This window comes from Oryza sativa, chromosome 9 (assembly GCF_034140825.1).
Source record: "Oryza sativa Japonica Group chromosome 9, ASM3414082v1".
NCBI lineage: Eukaryota > Viridiplantae > Streptophyta > Magnoliopsida > Poales > Poaceae > Oryza > Oryza sativa.
The window spans coordinates 6,762,016-6,787,529 of record NC_089043.1 but is presented as its reverse complement, the minus strand read 5'-3'; the positions used below and the strand labels follow the sequence as shown (position 1 = coordinate 6,787,529).

Below are 25,514 nucleotides of genomic sequence, written 5' to 3'. Positions count from 1 at the left end.
CATGTTTTGGGGCGTTTTGAACTTTTTCATTCCGGTCATAAACATCGCACCCGTGTGTGCCAAATATGCCAATATTGGCATTAATTGACAAAAGTTCGCCGCGCGAATCACGAAGTGAGTTTTTGCCACGAACGCACCCAATACACTCCAATATGTCCAAAAATCATGTTTTGCTGCTTTTCGAACTTTTTCATTCCGGTCAAAAACATCGCATCCGTGTTTGCCAATTATGCCAATATTGGCATTAATTGACAAAAGATCGTCGCGCGAATCACGAAGGGAGTTTTTTCCCTGAACGCACCCAATACACCCCAATATGTCCAAAAATCATGTTTTGGTGTTTTTTGAACTTTTTCATTTTGGTCGAAAATATCGTACCCACGTGGGCCAATAATGGCATTAATTGACAAAAGTTCTCCGTGCGAATCACGAAGTGAGTTTTTGCCTCGAACGCACCCAATACACTCCAATATGTCCAAAAATCATGTTTTGCTGCTTTTCGAACTTTTTCATTCCGGTCATAAGCATCGCAGCCGTGTGTGCCATAATATGCCAATATTGGCATTAATTGACAAAAGTTTGTCGCGCGAATCACGTAGGGAGTTTTTGCCACGAACGCACCCAATACACTCCAATATGTCCAAAAATCATGTTTTGGTGTTTTTTGAACTTTTTCATTTCGGTCGAAAATATCGTACCCACGTGGGCCAATAATAGCATTAATTGACAAAAGTTCGCCACGCGAATCACGAACTGAGTTTTTGCCGCGAACGCACCCAATACAATCCATTATTTACAAAAATCATGTTTTGGGGCGGTTTGAACTTTTTCATTCCGGTCATAAACATCGCACCCGTGTGTGCCAAAAATATGCCAATATTGGCATGAATTGACAAAAGTTTGTCGCGCGAATCACGTAGGGAGTTTTTGCCCCGAACGCACCCAATAAACTCCAATATGTCCAAAAATCATGTTTTGCTGCTTTTCGAACTTTTTCATTCCGATAAAAAACATCGCACCCGTGTGTGCCAAAATATGCCAATATTGGCATTAATTGACAAAGTTTGTCGCGCGAATCACGTAGGGAGTTTTTGCCACGAACGCACCCAATACACTCCAATATGTCCAAAAATCATGTTTTGCTGCTTTTCGAACTTTTTCATTCCGGTCAAAAACATCGCATCCGTGTTTGCCAATTATGCCAATATTGGCATTAATTGACAAAAGATCGTCGCGCGAATCACGAAGGGATTTTTTTCCTCGAACGCACCCAATACACTCCAATATGTCCAAAAAATCATGTTTTGGCGTTTTTTGAACTTTTTTATTTTGGTCGAAAATATCGTACCCACGTGGGCCAATAATGGCATTAATTGACAAAAGTTCGCCGCGCGAATCACGAAGTGAGTTTTTGCCACGAACGCACCCAATACAATCCATTATTTACAAAAATCATGTTTTGGGGCGTTTTGAACTTTTTCATTCCGGTCATAAACATCGCACCCGTGTGTGCCAAAATATGCCAATATTGGCATTAATTGACAAAAGTTTGTCGCGCGAATCACGTAGGGAGTTTTTGCCACGAACGCACCCAACACAATCCAATATGTGCAAAAATCATGGTTTGGAGTTATTTGAACTTTTTCATTTCGGTCGAAAATATCGTACCCTTGTGGGCCAATAATGGCATTAATTGACAAAAGTTCGCTGCGCGAATCACGAAGTCAGTTTTTGCCACGAACGCACCCAATACACTCCAATATGTACAAAAATCATGTTTTGGGGCTTTTTGAACTTTTTCATTCCGGTCAAAAACATCGTACCCACGTGGGCCAATAATGGCATTAATTGACAAAAGTTCGCCGCGCGAATCACGAAGTGAGTTTTTGCCACGAACGCACCCAATACAATCCATTATTTACAAAAATCATGTTTTGGGGCGTTTTGAACTTTTTCATTCCGGTCATAAACATCGCACCCGTGTGTGCCAAAATATGCCAATATTGGCATTAATTGACAAAAGTTTGTCGCGCGAATCACGTAGGGAGTTTTTGCCACGAACGCACCCAATACAATCCAATATGTCCAAAAATCATGGTTTGGTGTTATTTGAACTTTTTCATTTCGGTCGAAAATATCGTAACCACGTGGGCCAATAATGGCATTAATTGATAAAAGTTCTCCGTGCGAATCACGAAGTGAGTTTTTGCCTCGAACGCACCCAATACACTGCAATATGTCCAAAAATCATGTTTTGCTGCTTTTCTAACTTTTTCATTCCGGTCAAAAACATCGCATCCGTGTGTGCCAATTATGCCAATATTGGCATTAATTGACAAAAGATCGTAGCGCGAATCACGAAGGGAGTTTTTGCGTCGAACGCACCCAATACAATCCAATATGTCCAAAAATCATGTTTTGGTGTTTTTTGAACTTTTTCATTTCAGTCGAAAATATCGTACCCACGTGGGCCCATAATGGCATTAATTGACAAAAGTTCTCCGCGCGAATCACGTAGTGAGTTTTTGCCTCGAACGCACCCAATAAATTCCAATATGTCCAAAAATCATGTTTTGCTGCTTTTCGAACTTTTTCATTCCGGTCAAAAACATCGCATCCGTGTTTGCCAATTATGCCAATATTGGCATTAATTGACAAAAGATCGTCGCGCGAATCACGAAGGGAGTTTTTTACTCGAACGCGGACAATACACTCCAATATATCCAAAAATCATGTTTTGGTGTTTTTTGAACTTTTTCATTTTGGTCGAAAATATCGTACCCTTGTGGGCCAATAATGGCATTAATTGACAAAAGTTCGCCGCGCGAATCACGAAGTCAGTTTTTGCCACGAACGCACCCAATACACTCCAATATGTACAAAAATCATGTTTTGGGGCTTTTTGAACTTTTTCATTCCGGTCGAAAATATCATACCCACGTGGGCCAATAATGGCATTAATTGACAAAAGTTCGCCGCGCGAATCACGAAGTGAGTTTTTGCCACGAACGCACCCAATACAATCCATTATTTACAAAAATCATGTTTTGGGGCGTTTTCAACTTTTTCATTCCGGTCATAAACATCGCACCCGTGTGTGCCAAATATGCCAATATTGGCATTAATTGACAAAAGTTTGTCGCGCGAATCACGAAGTGAGTTTTTGCCACGAACGCACCCAATACACTCCAATATGTCCAAAAATAATGTTTTGCTGCTTTTCGAACTTTTTCATTCCGGTCAAAAACATCGCATCCGTGTTTGCCAATTATGCCAATATTGGCATTAATTGACAAAAGATCGTCGCGCGAATCACGAAGGTAGTTTTTTCCCCGAACGCACCCAATACACTCCAATATGTCCAAAAATCATGTTTTGGTGTTTTTTGAACTTTTTCATTTTGGTCGAAAATATCGTACCCACGTGGGCCAATAATGGCATTAATTGACAAAAGTTCTCCGTGCGAATCACGAAGTGAGTTTTTGCCTCGAACGCACCCAATACACTCCAATATGTCCAAAAATCATGTTTTGCTGCTTTTCGAACTTTTTCATTCCGGTCAAAAACATCGCATCCGTGTTTGCCAATTATGCCAATATTGGCATTAATTGACAAAAGATCGTCGCGCGAATCACGAAGGGAGTTTTTTCCCCGAACGCACCCAATACACTCCAATATGTCCAAAAATCATGTTTTGCTGCTTTTTGAACTTTTTCATTTTGGTCGAAAATATCGTACCCACGTGGGCCAATAATGGCATTAATTGACAAAAGTTCGCCGCGCGAATCACGAAGTGAGTTTTTGCCACGAACGCACCCAATACAATCCATTATTTACAAAAATCATGTTTTGGGGCGTTTTGAACTTTTTCATTCCGGTCATAAACATCGCACCCGTGTGTGCCAAATATGCCAATATTGGCATTAATTGACAAAAGTTCGCCGCGCGAATCACGAAGTGAGTTTTTGCCACGAACGCACCCAATACACTCCAATATGTCCAAAAATAATGTTTTGCTGCTTTTCGAACTTTTTCATTCCGGTCAAAAACATCGCATCCGTGTTTGCCAATTATGCCAATATTGGCATTAATTGATAAAAGATCGTCGCGCGAATCACGAAGGTAGTTTTTTCCCCGAACGCACCCAATACACTCCAATATGTCCAAAAATCATGTTTTGGTGTTTTTTGAACTTTTTCATTTTGGTCGAAAATATCGTACCCACGTGGGCCAATAATGGCATTAATTGACAAAAGTTCTCCGTGCGAATCACGAAGTGAGTTTTTGCCTCGAACGCACCCAATACACTCCAATATGTCCAAAAATCATGTTTTGCTGCTTTTCGAACTTTTTCATTCCGGTCATAAGCATCGCAGCCGTGTGTGCCAAAATATGCCAATATTGGCATTAATTGACAAAAGTTTGTCGCGCGAATCACGTAGGGAGTTTTTGCCACGAACGCATCCAATACAATCCAATATGTGCAAAAAATCATGGTTTGGAGTTATTTGAACTTTTTCATTTCGGTCGAAAATATCGTACCCACGTGGGCCAATAATAGCATTAATTGACAAAAGTTCGCCACGCGAATCACGAACTGAGTTTTTGCCGCGAACGCACCCAATACAATCCATTATTTACAAAAATCATGTTTTGGGGCGTTTTGAACTTTTTCATTCCGGTCATAAACATCGCACCCGTGTGTGCCAAAATATGCCAATATTGGCATTAATTGACAAAAGATCGTCGCGCGAATCACGAAGGGAGTTTTTGCCTCGAACGCACCCAATACAATCCAATATGTCCAAAAATCATGTTTTGGTGTTTTTTGAACTTTTTCATTTCAGTCGAAAATATCGTACCCACGTGGGCCCATAATGGCATTAATTGACAAAAGTTCTCCGCGCGAATCACGTAGTGAGTTTTTGCCTCGAACGCACCCAATACACTCCAATATGTCCAAAAATCATGTTTTGCTGCTTTTCGAACTTTTTCATTCCGGTCAAAAACATCGCATCCGTGTTTGCCAATTATGCCAATATTGGCATTAATTGACAAAAGATCGTCGCGCAAATCACGAAGGGAGTTTTTTCCTCGAACGCGGACAATACACTCCAATATATCCAAAAATCATGTTTTGGTGTTTTTTGAACTTTTTCATTTTGGTCGAAAATATCGTACCCTTGTGGGCCAATAATGGCATTAATTGACAAAAGTTCGCCGCGCGAATCACGAAGTCAGTTTTTGCCACGAACGCACCCAATACACTCCAATATGTACAAAAATCATGTTTTGGGGCTTTTTGAACTTTTTCATTCCGGTCAAAAACATCGTACCCACGTGGGCCAATAATGGCATTAATTGACAAAAGTTCGCCGCGCGAATCACGAAGTGAGTTTTTGCCACGAACGCACCCAATACAATCCATTATTTACAAAAATCATGTTTTGGGGCGTTTTGAACTTTTTCATTCCGGTCATAAACATCGCACCCGTGTGTGCCAAATATGCCAATATTGGCATTAATTGACAAAAGTTCGCCGCGCGAATCACGAAGTGAGTTTTTGCCACGAACGCACCCAATACACTCCAATATGTCCAAAAATCATGTTTTGCTGCTTTTCGAACTTTTTCATTCCGGTCAAAAACATCGCATCCGTGTTTGCCAATTATGCCAATATTGGCATTAATTGACAAAAGATCGTCGCGCGAATCACGAAGGGAGTTTTTTCCCCGAACGCACCCAATACACTCCAATATGTCCAAAAATCATGTTTTGGTGTTTTTTGAACTTTTTCATTTTGGTCGAAAATATCGTACCCACGTGGGCCAATAATGGCATTAATTGACAAAAGTTCTCCGTGCGAATCACGAAGTGAGTTTTTGCCTCGAACGCACCCAATACACTCCAATATGTCCAAAAATCATGTTTTGCTGCTTTTCGAACTTTTTCATTCCGGTCATAAGCATCGCAGCCGTGTTTGCCAATTATGCCAATATTGGCATTAACTGACAAAAGTTTGTCGCGCGAATCACGTAGGGAGTTTTTGCCACGAACGCACCCAATACACTCCAATATGTGCAAAAAATCATGGTTTGGAGTTATTTGAACTTTTTCATTTCGGTCGAAAATATCGTACCCACGTGGGCCAATAATAGCATTAATTGACAAAAGTTCGCCACGCGAATCACGAACTGAGTTTTTGCCGCGAACGCACCCAATACAATCCATTATTTACAAAAATCATGTTTTGGGGCGTTTTGAACTTTTTCATTCCGGTCATAAACATCGCACCCGTGTGTGCCAAAATATGCCAATATTGGCATTAATTGACAAAAGTTTGTCGCGCGAATCACGTAGGGAGTTTTTGCCCCGAACGCACCCAATACACTCCAATATGTCCAAAAATCATGTTTTGCTGCTTTTCGAACTTTTTCATTCCGATAAAAAACATCGCACCCGTGTGTGCCAAAATATGCCAATATTGGCATTAATTGACAAAGTTTGTCGCGCGAATCACGTAGGGAGTTTTTGCCACGAACGCACCCAATACACTCCAATATGTCCAAAAATCATGTTTTGCTGCTTTTCGAACTTTTTCATTCCGGTCAAAAACATCGCATCCGTGTTTGCCAATTATGCCAATGTTGGCATTAATTGACAAAAGATCGTCGCGCGAATCACGAAGGGATTTTTTTCCTCGAACGCACCCAATACACTCCAATATGTCCAAAAGTCATGTTTTGGCGTTTTTTGAACTTTTTCATTTTGGTCGAAAATATCGTACCCACGTGGGCCAATAATGGCATTAATTGACAAAAGTTCGCCGCGCGAATCACGAAGTGAGTTTTTGCCACGAACGCACCCAATACAATCCATTATTTACAAAAATCATGTTTTGGGGCGTTTTGAACTTTTTCATTCCGGTCATAAACATCGCACCCGTGTGTGCCAAAATATGCCAATATTGGCATTAATTGACAAAAGTTTGTCGCGCGAATCACGTAGGGAGTTTTTGCCACGAACGCACCCAATACAATCCAATATGTGCAAAAATCATGGTTTGGAGTTATTTGAACTTTTTCATTTCGGTCGAAAATATCGTACCCTTATGGGCCAATAATGGCATTAATTGACAAAAGTTCGCCGCGCGAATCACGAAGTCAGTTTTTGCCACGAACGCACCCAATACACTCCAATATGTACAAAAATCATGTTTTGGGGCTTTTTGAACTTTTTCATTCCGGTCAAAAACATCGTACCCACGTGGGCCAATAATGGCATTAATTGACAAAAGTTCGCCGCGCGAATCACGAAGTGAGTTTTTGCCACGAACGCACCCAATACAATCCATTATTTACAAAAATCATGTTTTGGGGCGTTTTGAACTTTTTCATTCCGGTCATAAACATCGCATCCGTGTGTGCCAATTATGCCAACATTGGCATTAATTGACAAAAGTTCGCCGCGCGAATCACGAAGTCAGTTTTTGCCACGAACGCACCCAATACACTCCAATATGTACAAAAATCTTGTTTTGGGGCTTTTTGAACTTTTTCATTCCGGTCAAAAACATCGTACCCACGTGGGCCAATAATGGCATTAATTGACAAAAGATCGTCGCGCGAATAACGAAGGGAGTTTTTGCCTCGAACGCACCCAATACAATCCAATATGTCCAAAAATCATGTTTTGGTGTTTTTTGAACTTTTTCATTTCGGTCGAAAATATCGTACCCACGTGGGCCCATAATGGCATTAATTGACAAAAGTTCTCCGCGCGAATCACGTAGGGAGTTTTTGCCACGAACGCACCCAATAGACTCCAATATGTCCAAAAATCATGTTTTGCTGCTTTTCGAACTTTTTCATTCCGGTCAAAAACATCGCATCCGTGTTTGCCAATTATGCCAATATTGGCATTAATTGACAAAAGATCGTCGCGCGAATCACGAAGGGAGTTTTTTCCTCGAACGTGGACAATACACTCCAATATGTGCAAAAATCATGGTTTGGAGTTATTTGAACTTTTTCATTTCGGTCGAAAATATCGTACCCACGTGGGCCAATAATGGCATTAATTGACAAAAGTTCGCCACGCGAATCACGAACTGAGTTTTTGCCGCGAACGCACCCAATACACTCCATTATGTGCAAAAATCATGGTTTGGTGCTATTTGAACTTTTCATTTCGGTCGAAAATATCGTACCCACGTGGGCCAATAATGGCATTAATTGACAAAAGATCGCCGCGCGAATCACGAAGTGAGTTTTTGCCACGAAAGCACCCAATACACTCCAATATGTACAAAAATCATGTTTTGGGGCTTTTTGAACTTTTTCATTCCGGTCAAAAACATCGTACCCACGTGGGCCAATAATGGCATTAATTGACAAAAGTTCGCCGCGCGAATCACGAAGTGAGTTTTTGCCACGAACGCACCCAATACAATCCATTATTTACAAAAATCATGTTTTGGGGCGTTTTGAACTTTTTCATTCCGGTCATAAACATCGCACCCGTGTGTGCCAAAATATGCCAATATTGGCATTAATTGACAAAAGTTTGTCGCGCGAATCACGTAGGGAGTTTTTGCCACGAACGCACCCAATACACTCCAATATGTCCAAAAAACATGGTTTGGTATTATTTGAACTTTTTCATTTTGGTCGAAAATATCGTAACCACGTGGGCCAATAATGGCATTAATTGATAAAAGTTCTCCGCGCGAATCACGAAGTGAGTTTTTGCCTCGAACGCACCCAATACACTCCAATATGTCCAAAAATCATGTTTTGCTGCTTTTCTAACTTTTTCATTCCGGTCAAAAACATCGCATCCGTGTGTGCCAATTATGCCAATATTGGCATTAATTGACAAAAGTTCGCCGCGCGAATCACGAAGTGAGTTTTTGCCACGAACGCACCCAATACACTCCAATATGTCCAAAAATCATGTTTTGCTGCTTTTCGAACTTTTTCATTCCGGTCAAAAACATCGCATCCGTGTTTGCCAATTATGCCAATATTGGCATTAATTGACAAAAGATCGTCGCGCGAATCACGAAGGGAGTTTTTTCCCCGAACGCACCCAATACACTCCAATATGTCCAAAAATCATGTTTTGGTGTTTTTTGAACTTTTTCATTTTGGTCGAAAATATCGTAGCCACGTGGGCCAATAATGGCATTAATTGACAAAAGTTCTCCGTGCGAATCACGAAGTGAGTTTTTGCCTCGAACGCACCCAATACACTCCAATATGTCCAAAAATCATGTTTTGCTGTTTTTCGAACTTTTTCATTCCGGTCATAAGCATCGCAGCCGTGTGTGCCAAAATATGCCAATATTGGCATTAATTGACAAAAGTTTGTCGCGCGAATCACGTAGGGAGTTTTTGCCACGAACGCACCCAATACAATCCAATATGTCCAAAAATCATGGTTTTGTGTTATTTGAACTTTTTCATTTCGGTCGAAAATATCGTAACCACGTGGGCCAATAATGGCATTAATTGATAAAAGTTCTCCGTGCGAATCACGAAGTGAGTTTTTGCCTCGAACGCACCCAATACACTCCAATATGTCCAAAAATCATGTTTTGCTGCTTTTCTAACTTTTTCATTTCGGTCAAAAACATCGCATCCGTGTGTGCCAATTATGCCAATATTGGCATTAATTGACAAAAGATCGTCGCGCGAATCACGAAGGGAGTTTTTTCCTCGAACGCAGACAATACACTCCAATATGTCCAAAAATCATGTTTTGCTGCTTTTCGAACTTTTTCATTCCGGTCAAAAACATCGCACCCGTGTGTGCCAAAATATGCCAATATTGGCATTAATTGACAAAAGATCGTCGCGCAAATCACGAAGGGAGTTTTTTCCTCGAACGCGGACAATACACTCCAATATGTCCAAAAATCATGTTTTGGTGTTTTTTGAACTTTTTCATTCCGGTCAAAAACATCGTACCCACGTGGGCCAATAATGGCATTAATTGACAAAAGTTCTCCGCGCGAATCACGAAGTGAGTTTTTGCCTCGAACGCACCCAATACAATCCATTATTTACAAAAATCATGTTTTGCTGCTTTTCGAACTTTTTCATTCCGGTCATAAAGATCGCACCCGTGTGTGCCAAAATACGCCAATATTGGCATTAATTGACAAAAGTTTGTCGCGCGAATCACGTAGGGATTTTTTGCCACGAACGCACCCAATACACTCCAATATGTCCAAAAATCATGGTTTTGTGTTATTTGAACTTTTTCATTTCGGTCGAAAATATCGTACCCACGTGGGCCAATAATGGCATTAATTGACAAAAGTTCGCCACGCGAATCAGGAACTGAGTTTTTGCCGCGAACGCACCCAATACACTCCAATATGTGCAAAAATCATGGTTTGGTGTTATTTGAACTTTTCATTTTGGTCGAAAATATCGTACCCACGTGGGCCAATAATGGCATTAATTGACAAAAGTTCGCCGCGCGAATCACGAAGTGAGTTTTTGCCACGAACGCACCCAATACACTCCAATATGTCCAAAAATCATGTTTTGGTGTTTTTTGAACTTTTTCATTTTGGTCGAAAATATCGTACCCACGTGGGCCAATAATGGCATTAATTGACAAAAGTTCTCCGCGCGAATCACGAAGTGAGTTTTTGCCTCGAACGCACCCAATACACTCCAATATGTCCAAAAATCATGTTTTGCTGCTTTTCGAACTTTTTCATTCCGGTCAAAAACATCGCACCCGTGTGTGCCAAAATATGCCAATATTGGCATTAATTGACAAAAGATCGTCGCGCAAATCACGAAGGGAGTTTTTTCCTCGAACGCGGACAATACACTCCAATATGTCCAAAAATCATGTTTTGGTGTTTTTTGAACTTTTTCATTCCGGTCAAAAACATCGTACCCACGTGGGCCAATAATGGCATTAATTGACAAAAGTTCTCCGCGCGAATCACGAAGTGAGTTTTTGCCTCGAACGCACCCAATACAATCCATTATTTACAAAAATCATGTTTTGCTGCTTTTCGAACTTTTTCATTCCGGTCATAAAGATCGCACCCGTGTGTGCCAAAATATGCCAATATTGGCATTAATTGACAAAAGTTTGTCGCGCGAATCACGTAGGGATTTTTTGCCACGAACGCACCCAATACACTCCAATATGTCCAAAAATCATGGTTTTGTGTTATTTGAACTTTTTCATTTCGGTCGAAAATATCGTACCCACGTGGGCCAATAATGGCATTAATTGACAAAAGTTCGCCACGCGAATCAGGAACTGAGTTTTTGCCGCGAACGCACCCAATACACTCCAATATGTGCAAAAATCATGGTTTGGTGTTATTTGAACTTTTCATTTTGGTCGAAAATATCGTACCCACGTGGGCCAATAATGGCATTAATTGACAAAAGTTCGCCGCGCGAATCACGAAGTGAGCTTTTGCCACGAACGCACCCAATACACTCCAATATGTCCAAAAATCATGTTTTGGTGTTTTTTGAACTTTTTCATTTCGGTCGAAAATATCGTACCCACGTGGGCCAATAATGGCAGTAATTGACAAAAGTTCTCCGCGCGAATCCCGAAGTGAGTTTTTGCCTCGAACGCACCCAATACACTCCAATATGTCCAAAAATCATGTTTTGCTGCTTTTCGAACTTTTTCATTCCGGTCATAAACATCGCAGCCGTGTGTGCCAAAATATACCAATATTGGCATTAATTGACAAAAGTTTGTCGCGCGAATCACGTAGGGAGTTTTTGCCACGAACGCACCCAATACACTCCAATATGTGCTAAAATCATTGTTTTGAGTTATTTGAACTTTTTCATTTCGGTCGAAAATATCGTACCCACGTGGGCCAATAATGGCATTAATTGACAAAAGTTCGCCACGCGAATCACGAACTGAGTTTTTGCCGCGAACGCACCCAATACACTCCAATATGTGCAAAAATCATGGTTTGGAGTTATTTGAACTTTTTCATTTCGGTCGAAAATATCGTACCCACGTGGGCCAATAATGGCATTAATTGACAAAAGTTCGCCGCGCGAATCACGAAGTGAGTTTTTGCCACGAACGCACCCAATACACTCCAGTATGTACAAAAATCATGTTTTGGGGCTTTTTGAACTTTTTCATTCCGGTCAAAAACATCGTACCCACGTGGGCCAATAATGGCATTAATTGACAAAAGTTCGCCGCGCGAATCACGAAGTGAGTTTTTGCCACGAACGCACCCAATACAATCCATTATTTACAAAAATCATGTTTTGGGGCGTTTTGAACTTTTTCCTTCCGGTCATAAACATCGCACCCGTGTGTGCCAAAATATGCCAATATTGGCATTAATTGACAAAAGTTTGTCGCGCGAATCACGTAGGGAGTTTTTGCCACGAACGCACCCAATACACTCCAATATGTCCAAGAATCATGTTTTGCTGCTTTTCGAACTTTTTCATTCCGATAAAAAATATCGCACCCGTGTGTGCCAAAATATGCCAATATTGCCATTAATTGACAAAAGTTTGTCGCGCGAATCACGTAGGGAGTTTTTGCCACGAACGCACCCAATACACTCCAATATGTGCAAAAATCATGGTTTGGAGTTATTTGAACTTTTTCATTTCGGTCGAAAATATCGTACCCACGTGGGCCAATAATGGCATTAATTGACAAAAGTTCGCCACGCGAATCACGAACTGAGTTTTTGCCGCGAACGCACCCAATACACTCCAATATGTGCAAAAATCATGGTTTGGTGTTATTTGAACTTTTCATTTCGGTCGAAAATATCGTACCCACGTGGGCCAATAATGGCATTAATTGACAAAAGTTCGCCGCGCGAATCACGAAGTGAGTTTTTGCCACGAATGCACCCAATACAATCCATTATTTACAAAAATCATGTTTTGGGGCGTTTTGAACTTTTTCATTCCGGTCATAAACATTGCACCCGTGTGTGCCAAAATAAGCCAATATTGGCATTAATTGACAAAAGTTTGTCGCGCGAATCACGTAGGGAGTTTTTGCCACGAACGCACCCAATACACTCCAATATGTCCAAAAATCATGTTTTGCTGCTTTTCGAACTTTTCATTCCGGTCAAAAACATCGCATCCGTGTTTGCCAATTATGCCAATATTGGCATTAATTGACAAAAGATCGTCGCGCAAATCACGAAGGGAGTTTTTTCCTCGAACGCGGACAAACACTCCAATATGTCCAAAAATCATGTTTTGGTGTTTTTTGAACTTTTTCATTTTGGTCGAAAATATCGTACCCACGTGGGCCAATAATGGCATTAATTGACAAAAGTTCTCCGCGCGAATCACGAAGTGAGTTTTTGCCTCGAACGCACCCAATACACTCGAATATGTCCAAAAATCATGTTTTGCTGCTTTTCGAACTTTTTCATTCCGGTCAAAAACATCGCACCCGTGTGTGCCAAAATATGCCAATATTGGCATTAATTGACAAAAGTTTGTCGCGCGAATCACGTAGGGAGTTTTTGCCACGAACGCACCCAATACACTCCAATATGTACAAAAATCATTGTTTGGAGTTATTTGAACTTTTTCATTTCGGTCGAAAATATCGTACCCACGTGGGCCAATAATGGCATTAATTGACAAAAGTTCGCCACGCGAATCACGAACTGAGTTTTTGCCGCGAACGCACCCAATACACTCCAATATGTGCAAAAATCATGGTTTGGAGTTATTTGAACTTTTTCATTTCGGTCGAAAATATCGTACCCACGTGGGCCAATAATGGCATTAATTGACAAAAGTTCGCCGCACGAATCACGAAGTGAGTTTTTGCCACGAACGCACCCAATACACTCCAATATGTACAAAAATCATGTTTTGGGGCTTTTTGAACTTTTTCATTCCGGTCAAAAACATCGTACCCACGTGGGCCAATAATGGCATTAATTGACAAAAGTTCGCCGCGCGAATCACGGAGTGAGTTTTTGCCACGAACGCACCCAATACAATCCATTATTTACAAAAATCATGTTTTGGGGCGTTTTGAACTTTTTCATTCCGGTCATAAACATCGCACCCGTGTGTGCCAAAATATGCCAATATTGGCATTAATTGACAAAAGTTTGTCGCGCGAATCACGTAGGGAGTTTTTGCCCCGAACGCACCCAATACACTCCATTATGTCCAAAAATCATGTTTTGCTGCTTTTCGAACTTTTTCATTCCGATCAAAAACATCGCACCCGTGTGTGCCAAAATATGCCAATATTGGCATTAATTGACAAAAGTTTGTCGCGCGAATCACGTAGGGAGTTTTTGCCACGAACGCACCCAATACACTCCAATATGTCCAAAAATCATGTTTTACTGCTTTTCGAACTTTTTCATGCCGGTCAAAGACATCGCATCCGTGTTTGCCAATTATGCCAATATTGGCATTAATTGACAAAAGATCGTCGAGCGAATCACGAAGGGAGTTTTTTCCTCGAACGCACCCAATACACTCCAATATGTCCAAAAATCATGTTTTGGTGTTTTTTGAACTTTTTCATTTTGGTCAAAAATATCGTACCCACGTGGGCCAATAATGGCATTAATTGACAAAAGTTCTCCGCGCGAATCACGAAGGGAGTTTTTTCCTCGAACGGTGTACACTCCAATATGTCCAAAAATCATGTTTTGGTGTTTTTTGAACTTTTTCATTTTGGTCGAAAATATCGTACCCACGTGGGCCAATAATGGCATTAATTGACAAAAGTTCTCCGCGCGAATCACGAAGTGAGTTTTTGCCTTGAACGCACCCAATACACTCCAATATGTCCAAAAATCATGTTTTGCTGCTTTTCGAACTTTTTCATTCCGGTCATAAAGATCGCACCCGTGTGTGCCAAAATATGCCAATATTGGCATTAATTGACAAAAGTTTGTCGCGCGAATCACGTAGGGATTTTTTGCCACGAACGCACCCAATACACTCCAATATGTGCAAAAATCATGGTTTGGAGTTATTTGAACTTTTTCATTTCGGTCGAAAATATCGTACCCACGTGGGCCAATAATGGCATTAATTGACAAAAGTTCGCCACGCGAATCACGAACTGAGTTTTTGCCGCGAACGCACCCAATACACTCCAATATGTGCAAAAATCATGGTTTGGAGTTATTTGAACTTTTTCATTTCGGTCGAAAATATCGTACCCACGTGGGCCAATATTGGCATTAATTGACAAAAGTTTGTCGCGCGAATCACGTAGGGAGTTTTTGCCACGAACGCACCCAATACACTCCAATATGTACAAAAATCATGTTTTGGGGCTTTTTGAACTTTTTCATTCCGGTCAAAAACATCGTACCCACGTGGGCCAATAATGGCATTAATTGACAAAAGTTCGCAGCGCGAATCATGAAGTGAGTTTTTGCCACGAACGCACCCAATACAATCCATTATTTACAAAAATCATGTTTTGGGGCGTTTTGAACTTTTTCCTTCCGGTCATAAACATCGCACCCGTGTGTGCCAAAATATGCCAATATTGGCATTAATTGACAAAAGTTTGTCACGCGAATCACTTAGGGAGTTTTTGCCACGAACGCACCCAATACACTCCAATATGTCCAAGAATCATGTTTTAAGCTGACTGGTTGGGTCGCACAAGCCTTGGAAGTTGAGCCTTTTGCAGCGTAAACCATCTTCTTGTTGGCGTAGACAACTACTGGTTTGGCATGGGCTGGTTCCTCCTCGTCGTAACCCTTATTGTCCTCAACGTAACCCATCCTTCTTGGCGTAGTGATGATGTCCTCGGGCGTAAACCTAAGCAATACAAATATAGAGCATTTAGGTAGTATAAAATTCTCACAAAAATTTGGATTAAGTTGAGCAACGAGCGAGTTCACCTCTTCTAGTATTTTCCTAGCACGGCTGCGCGTAATTGGACCATGATATGCTTGATTATTCTTGTTGAGATGTAATCCATCAACATGATTTACGTCATCTTCATTTTCCTCATGTGACTTATGACGTAAACCATCACCCTTGTTTATGTCAAGTGTAGCTGGGATGTGCTCATCATCATGTGACAGGGGTTGGGACACATCATCCTCCTCCTCTTGAAAAGGAGTCGTCTTCGACTCTGTTTCATCAAAACCATAAAATGGGGTAAGATCAGCAAAATTGAATGAAGCACTTACGCCATATTCACCCGGAAGGTCGATTTTGTATGCATTGTCATTGATTTTGGCTAACACTTTGAATGGTCCATCTCCTCGTGGCATCAATTTTGATTTGCGTCTTTCTGGAAATCGTTCCTTACGTAGATGAACCCAAACAAGATCTCCCAGTTCGTAGACCACTTCTTTTCAATTTCTTCCTTGGTCTTTTCATGAATCTTCTTCACATATGCAGCACGCTTCGAAGCATCCATGTTAGTTCTTTCCTGCAATGGAAGAGGTAACAAATCGATTGGTGAAGTAGGTTTGAACCCATAAACATTTTTAAAAGGACACATGTTAGTGGTAGAATCTACTGCCCTGTTGTCTCCGGAGGTGATGGAGCGGGCGTCTTTACTTTTCCTTCCACACCTTCTTTGGTTTCGGTGCGGAAGACGGCTTCTTCTGAGCCGGCTGCTCTAACTTTTTGGCCGGTACAGGTGATTTTACCGGCGTCCTCCAATAACGGTTCCTGGGCATTGTTGTTTCCTTTTCCAGGAAGTTCTGCATGAATCTTACCAGGCTATCCGTCTTGGGTGGCTCCACTTCGACCACTTGGATATTCTGTGGGTTCGGCCCGTACTTGATTCTGACCATAGAGCATTGTTCCGTCCTTGGTTGAAACTCAAACTTTTCCTCCTTCCCGTTGATATGGAAACAGATACTCCCCTTTCCTACGTCAATGTTGCCTCCTGCGGTGCTAAGGAACGAACGGCCCAAGATGAGCTGCATCTCCTTCCCCGTGTCCATGTCCAGCACCACAAAATCAACCGGGATGAAGAAATCCCGTATCTTGACTGGACATCCTCCGCTATCCCCACCGGGTAACAGACTGACGAGTCAGCCAGTTGGAGGCGCATCGGTGTTGGTGCCAACACCGTGAAGTTGAGCTTGTCAAAGACGTCTTTGGGCATGACGCTGACGCTGGCTCCAAGGTCGCATAAGGCCTGGTCGAATTGTTGTGCCCCGATCGAGCAGGTGATTGTGGGACACCCCGGATCTTTCTTCTTCTCCGGGAGCTTGTGGAGTTTCAGGTTGTTGCAGTGTTCCGTCAGCTTGACCACCTCCATTGTTGGGAGCGGTCTCTTGTTGTTGAGTATGTCCTTGAGATAACGAGCGTATGTTGGTACTTGCATAGCGTCCAACAACGGCACGTTGATGTGGATCTTTTGGATTACTTCAACAAAGCGAGCGAACTACTCGTCCACTGACGGTTTCCTACTCCGTTGAGGAAATGGCAGCAGCCGCGTGTCGCAGTACTCCTGCGGTACTGTCTTCTCTGGCTAAATCTCCTTGTCAGCCGAGTGAGTAGATGGCGTTTCTTTTGACATCCCATTAGTTCCTGCAGGGTTAGGATACGGCGGATCATGAGTGAACTTACCTCCCCTCGTTGTGATCGCCTTAACATTTTCAATGGAAGAGTCGGGTTGCCCCGGAATCCTCCCGGATTCATTTGCAGGGACTAAAGATGCCAACTAAGCTAACTGGGTTTCTATCATCTTATTAAAGCTCAGCTGGTTTTGAAATGCGGAAGCAAAGCCATCTAGCTTGACATTTATGTTCTCTAAGATCTTATCATTGGCAGCAAGCTTTTTGCTTAGCGCATCAGTGGTTTTAGCTTTCACAAAAACAAGATCCTTCAAGGAGGGTTGGTTAGAGAAGTTACCGTTATTATTACCTCCTTGATAATATGGGCGTGGTTGGTTCCACCCCTGACCTCCTTGTGGACGATACCGGTTGTTGTTGCCCATGTACATCACCTCCTCACGGGTTTCCGGGCAGTCGTTCCCAGAATGACCCGTGCCGCCGCAGACTTCACACGTGACGTGTGAGTCCAAGGCCTTGACTGTGCCTTGTGGCCGTTTCTCGTGGTCGTCCAAGCGTTTCATGAGGAGGTCCAGCTTGGCAGCAAGTAACTCCGTCTCCTTGACGGTGTGCATGCCTCGCTGACGGGTCTGGAGTCGTTCCTCGCTCCAACCCATATTGGAGACCATCTTCTCTCTGAGTTCAACGGCTCCTTGAACTGTTTTAGAGAAGAAGGCTCCTCCAGCTGCCGCGTCCAGGTGATCGCGGGACATTGGGGTGAGCCCATTGTAAAAGTTTTGCAGGATCAGCCAGTCGTCCATCCCATGATGAGGACAGGCGGCCACGTGCTCCTGCGGTCGTTCCCATGCTTTCGGAATGGACTCGTCCCTTGTCTGCTGGAAACTGGAAATTCGTCCACGAAGGGCGTTGGTTTTGCCCATCGGGAAGAACTTCGAGAGGAATGCCATAGAGCATTTATCCCAGGTGTTGATAGCAGCACGGTTGGCATAGAACCACTGCTTCGCTCTCCCGAGGAGGGAGAACGGAAACAGCCGCAGCCTGACGGCGTCAGGACTGACGCCCTTGATGGTGTACGTGCTACATATCTCCAGGAATTGTTGTAGATGAGCGTTGGCATCCTCATTAGGCTTGCCACAAAACGGGCTAGCCTACGCCATCGTGATGAGGCTGGACTTCAAGTCAAAATTCACATCTCCTATGTTGACTTGCGGCCCGACGGCCGCATTGTCGGCAGAGGGAGCAGCAAACTCACGAAGAATCTTGCTGGCCATAATCTTGAAGGTCGGTGGCGCTAGTACGACTGGTTTCTCTGTCGGTAGAGTTTTCTGCGGAGCAACGACTCGCGGCCTGACGCTCCGGAAGAAAGCTTCTGGATTTTCTTTGAAGTTTTCCGGCAGGTTGAAACTAGTCTTGCACTACCCTATTTTCACAATAAAAAGTGAAAACAACCAAGGTTAGCCTGCAAAGGAAAATGATTATACAGAGGTAAATATAAAGTATTAGTTTAAGTAATCTCTATTATGAATCTTCCCCGGCAACGGCGCCAGAAATGCTTGTTGGTATTTCTTAACGACATTACTAGAAACATAATCCCCGGCAACGGTGCTAGAAATGCTTGTTGGTATTTCTTAACGACATTACTAGAAATATGATTCCCAGCAATGCGCGCAGAAATACTTCTGGGATATTATGGTTACAGAGTTCATCCGCAAGCGCACGGATATACCATTGTAGTATTTCACCCGAGAGTATTCCAAGGGTATTGTATTTCTTTTATCCCGTGGGAAGATCACATAGAGAGAACTCAACTAATAATTTATATATTACTTGTGATAATCATATTCTAAGCAGAGGTTATGATAATCCAAAGGTAGAGTGACACACAAGCATTTAACTACTCATCCTCATAATAAATAATCTAAGCTAGGTGGAAAGAAAAGAGAAAGGAAATCTATTCCTATACTTCTAATATACATAGTATACATACATTCTAGTTAATTGATATACTAGCTAATACCCTCTATCCGATGCCCTCCTGGTACTTCGAGAAGCCACCCCTGACTGCCGAGTTCCTTACGACAGCCCGTCATGACCATCCAACTCGGGCTAAATACGGAGGAATACCCTCCCAAGGAAATTAACTTAGGATTATAGCGCGGAGGAATACCCATACTGAGCTGTCACCATCAACGGCTTTTTTATCTACTTAGTGAAACAATTCCGATCTAATTGGTGAATCAACGCCTGAGTTATAGGCCTTGTTTAGTTCCCAACTTTTTTCTTCAAACTTCCAACTTTTCCGTCACATCAGACTTTCCTACACACAAATTTCCAACTTTTCCGTCACATCGTTGTTGATGTAAAAACACGAGGCCTGGGAGATCTGCTTAACTCCAGTGCAGGTCCAAAAAGCTTGCCTTTAGGTGTATGAGCGTGCCAGTTGATTTGATCCTGCAATCAACAAGAAACAAAAAGCAAAGAAACCGCGGTTATATCCATAAACGATAGCTGATCAGCTAATTGCCGATGACATATCATTTATCTTTGAGCCGATGTCATATGTAGATCGATCGGCAATCATGAATAAGTAGGAAAGAACTAAATTTACTTGATCGACTGTAGATATTAACAATATATAATCCTCATGTCGATATATACTTAAATCAAGTGATTGGGATAGATCGTTCGCCATGCCGAGACAGTATAAATCACTTAGATCGAAATATATATTAACAACAAGACTATATATGTTCGTAGCATAGCCGATCAGATAGATCTAGCATGTATCGGCTAATACTCCGATACTACTCTATATTAAGATATTAAAGCAAGTAGAATATACCAAACAAAAGCCTAATATACTTGAATGCGACAAGATCCTAACATAAAGGGCAGATTTAACATGTCCATCAAGCGTATATAATAAATGTAGTTAAATCAGGTAAGATCGGCTGAAACCCCGATGCTACCCTAATCGGCAACCAAAGACAGGCTAGAGATTGAGATTCTAATCACGACTCATAAGATCAAACTCAACTGATGCAGCTATAAGTATGAAAAGAAGGACAATATCTAGACAATCAAGCCGTTGGATGTTTCATAGAGTGGTAGATATCTTATATAGTCTAAGTCAGCATCAATATATAACCTAACCGGCTGCCTTCTAGTAACATATGCTAGCCGATTAAAGGTTAGATAGCGATATTGCCAAAGATTATGTAAGATATATGATAACTCGACGAATTACATAAACAAGATTAGAGTATCATAAAGATGGAAGCACTAATCCCGAGAACGCAAGCAGCCATAACAAGTTTTACCTCTTGTTGAAGATCGAAACCAATGCAGCTCAACCCGAAAGCAAGAACTCGTCAAAACAAAAAGAAAGTAAAAGGGTGGCGATGCATCGAGATTGTACTGAACGTGTGTTAGTTTGATTACATGGGGCTCGGGGTCTATTTATACCCGAGATTACAAAATATGTCCATATCGGACACGACTCTTATCTCTAACAAACTCTAAGATACCATAAGTCTTTGCAGCAGACTTTTGCCTAAACATATCTCTAAGGAACTTACATGAAATATCCTAATTAATAGATACAATTGCCTTCTTAGGACTCTGTCCATGCGTGGCAATCCTCATGAAGTACATCAACCCAACCCGACAATGTATGCCGTATCATATTGTCGGATTCGACTCAATCGGCTAACCCTATCCAACTCGAACTCTGCCGATCTTGATCATAGTCGATTCGGACTCCAGCCGATTCTTACTCTGTTTCCGGAATGATCTCCATCTCGAACTCCGTTTCGATTCCTTCTTCATCTCCGATACTTGGATTACAAAATTTGGTTGTTAACACATGCCCCCCAAGTCCGAAATATTCGATAATGTTTCGGATTTGCCATACGTCGACACAGAGAGAAATCCGCACTTGCCGTTCTCCGACCGTTACACAGTGCTTTAAATACTGACCGTTATCCCCGAGAAGTTTCACTCCGTTTCCTCCGTTTTCACCGCTGAAGCAAACTCCGTCCTCTCTCTCTCTCCGGCGATCCCCTCGGTGCGCAAGGCGATTTCCAGGCGATCTCCCCTCCGGCCAAATTTCCGCCCGCGGGGATGTCGACCTCCGCCAGCCCGTCTGTCGCGCCATCAGCCGAGTACGCTGAGGTATGTGCCCATCGGTTAGATCCCTTTTCTCCGCACATTAGATCGGTTTTCTCCATCTCATCTTGTTTTCTCCTTCTCTATTCCCTTTGGATTCGTAGCATCTTTCCAATCTGCTCGCAGTTCCAAGTCTGTCGCATGATAATCACTATTTCCTTCATCCGATCGGCGATGTCGACCCCACTGATTTCATCATTGCCGAAACCAACAGAATCCCTTTCAGATTGGCCAACCCTAATCTAGGTCATTGGAAAAACACCTTCAAATCTTGGCCATCTCTTGAGAAAACCTCCCCCGAGAAAAGCTGGACCACATGGTATAAGCGCATATCGGCTAGCAATCAAACACACTGGGATGAAATTGGACTTGGCCAAGCACTCGCCCTCACTATAGCAAATTCAGTTAAGGATGAACCCTTGATGGCCGCTGCCACATATTTCTGGTCCAATACTATCAATGCCTTTCTGTTCAACCAAGGGCCGATGACCCCAACTCTGATCGACATCACCATGATCACTGGATTAGATGTAACCTCATCAGCAAACCCTATGGGCTTGAACACTAAGAACCAATTCGACTTCAGGACCAAGAGCATAGGTGGTTGGTCTGGCTTTGTGGCGGCATATATGGGCAAAGGGCCAGTTACCTCCCGAGAGCATGTAGCCTTTCTACTGATGTGGCTGGAGAAATTTCTCTTCTGTGGATCAAGCTATGGCCCCACAACCAATTGGCAATTTGTAGCCGAAGCCTTAGAATCAAAAAGGCAATTTCCTCTAGGCAAGATCCTTCTCGGCTACCTATATCAAACACTGAGTAATGCATCAGCCAAGATTGCTGTCGGCTCAATTGTTGGTGCAGGAGGACCATGATGGCTATTGCAAACTTGGCTAAATCTGGTAGTCATGAAAGCTGTCAATTGGCCATCTGTAACAAAAGCCAAATTCCCAAGACTGGAGCCGATCACAGAAGACGATGGAGAGGAACGCACCCATCGTAGATGCATGTCTTATGGAGAGTATGCCTCCACACCAGCCGATGCAGGAGCAAAATTAACAGCCGAATTGCTCAAGGACTAGTTCTATAGCTTCTATAAAGGCTTTCAAAAAGATGCTCGGGTCTGGTTCCCCTATGAGGACTCAGTACATCTGGATCTCTCATCGGACTTTAGATCCAGAGAAGTCTTCTCAGCTGCAATCAGCCCATGCATCCTTCCTGTCGGCATTCATCAAGGGAGAAACATTCAAGTCTCCTATGAAATCTATCATCCGATGAGCTCGGCCAGGCAATTTGGAATGTGCCAACTCCCAATCGGCTTGTTCTTTGCTGACAAAATTCAATGCCGAGGAGAGATTTCATCAACCCTGATGATGGATCGGCTGCTCAACATCCCAGGACCTCCTTTAGGCAGCATTGACAACATAGAGCTGGCAAGGTTTTGGAGCAGAAACTTTGACAGATGGTGGGGAGAATGGAAACAACATATCTTCCATCAGCCAGCCTCCATGTACATGACAGATCTATTTCCTGATGTTGTCCCTCAGGTACATCTTTATCTTACCAGTCTTGTTTGCATAATTGCTAACCGACTTAAATCTTAACTACTTTCTCCTTTTTCCCTTTGTAGACAACAGAATCTTCCCCTCCACACCAAAGCTACAGTGGCAGGGACATAGAGTATGCTCCAGGCCTCTTGCCAAATGGTGTTGGATTAACACCTCCAGTCATCGGCTACCATGCCCCCAAGATCTCAAGCCTACTTCAAGGACATTTGAGAGAACCAGCTGATGTTGGTAGGAAAAGGAAGATCAAGGCACAAACAATTGATCCATCGGCTCTGGCTCCCAAGAAGAAGGCCAAGAAGCAAAAACCCAAGCCAACCGATGACTTGCCAGCCTTGGATCCGTCCATCGAACAAGCCCTGGATGAAGAGGAGATTGAAGAGGATGTTGACAAAGCTGTAGCCGAAGTAAGTGATACAGAACAAACTCCATCGGCTTCTCCCAAACAAACTCCTCCAACTCCTTCTGCACCGGCTCATTTCTCAAGAGTGAATATCTATCCTTAATTTCTTTTTGCAACCATTTCATTTATAGCCGATTGCTCATATATTTTATAGTTGCAGAAGAAGAAGATTGCTGTGAAAAAGAAATCGGCAGCAACAACACTTAAACCAGCTCCACCGGTAAGATTGTTTCCTATAAATCCTTTCACTAATCGATCATAACCGATTTTACTTAACACTTGTCTTTTTGCAGCCTCCTCCTCCTCCTCCTTCTCCTGTACAACAAACATCAAGTGATCGAACTCCATCGGCTACAGGAAGTCATCATATCGAGGAAGAGGAACAACCAGCCGCTCCTGCTATCCCAGTAAGTCTCTTTTTAGCACAAAGACTTAGATCGGCTATATCTGTTTGATGTATAACTGTCTTCAAATTACTCTTTGGCAGGCCTTAGCCAATCTGTTCTCCTTTGATATCAAAGATTATTTTGATGAAGAGACAGAAGATGATCCCACCAGCAAAGCTCTAGCTCCCTTGTCCGATGACGTGAAGAAAACTCTTGAAGACATTTCTCATTGGCTAGAGGCATCATCACTAGATAGCTTGGTGGTAGACTGTGGGTCGATCAGAACTCGGCTACATGAAATTCAAGCTCTGATCCCGGATGAGCTAACCGATGTTCTCACTCTAGCCGTCTATCGTGAACAACATCAATTCAAGCTGGAGAAGGCCAAGCAAAGACTAGCCGAACGTCGGGAGCGCAAAGACATCGAAGCCACAATCCAAGCCAATCGGCAGCTTGTTTACGAAGAGAAGTCCAAGCTTGATCGGCTATCTGATGGCCCGATCAAATCCAATATTGATCGGCTTGAAGCTCGTAAGATTGAGCTCTTGGCACAACTTCAAGAATGCAACGCCGAACTGGATTTGGAACACAAAATGCTAGCCGATCTCCCACAAGCTGTCGAAGAACAAAAGGCAAGGCTGAAATCGGCTATCAAGAATGTCGCTGATCTGACCAAGTCTTTAAAAGTCATCCCTGGAACCGATGCTCAAGATGCCCAAGCTATTGAAGAAGTAGAACAAATTAAGCAAGGAGCTATATCGGCTATCCAGCGCTATTTGTCTCAGTGACTTTCTGTATAATAGACTTTAGGAAGCTTTTGTAATCGGCTAAGAAACTCAGGCACTTTATTTAACTTGTCTTAATAATCCTTTGTGCCGATTAATATAACTTCTCATTTTTGCTCAAAAAATTTTGCAACTTTGCTAAAAAATTGTTGCAACTTTTGCATATATGTGCCCCCCTAATTTTACAATGTCAAAGGCATTGATAAAATTATAAATTAAACTCAGGGCAATACAGTAATATCGGCCATTGTACATTGGCAAAACACAACCGATTACAATATGAAAAACAGCTAAGGGTGATATAACTATATCGGCCATTGTACAGCGGCAAACCAAGACCGATTATAATATGAAAAATAGCTAAGGGCGATATAACTATATCGGCCATCTCAAGGTGATGTGAATACATCGGCTATCATGTATTGGCAACACCAGTCGATCATGCATTAACCCAAACACTTGGGTAATATTTCTTCAAGTATTTTCCATTAAGTGCTCGTCCATAAACTTCTGCATCGAGTCCTTGCAACATGTAAGCTCCTTTGGATACAACCTTACAAATTTGAAACGACCCTTCCCAATTCGGTGACCATTTGCCGAATTTGTTATCTCGAGTCTCTATCGGCAAAATCAATTTCTAAACAAGTTCACCTTCAGAAAAAGACTTAGGCA

At 42.4% G+C, this 25,514-nt stretch overlaps 1 non-coding gene and 1 pseudogene across 1 annotated transcript; both read left to right on the top strand.

The window, feature by feature from the left end:
• The first annotated feature begins 18,337 nt into the window (after positions 1–18,337).
• Positions 18,338–18,444, top strand: LOC112936498 (small nucleolar RNA R71). The gene has a single exon (XR_003238803.1). It is a non-coding gene; the product is annotated as a small nucleolar RNA R71 (small nucleolar RNA).
• A 3,217-nt stretch (positions 18,445–21,661) lies between these two features.
• Positions 21,662–24,845, top strand: LOC136351850 (uncharacterized; annotated as a pseudogene).
• The last annotated feature ends 669 nt before the right edge of the window (positions 24,846–25,514 follow it).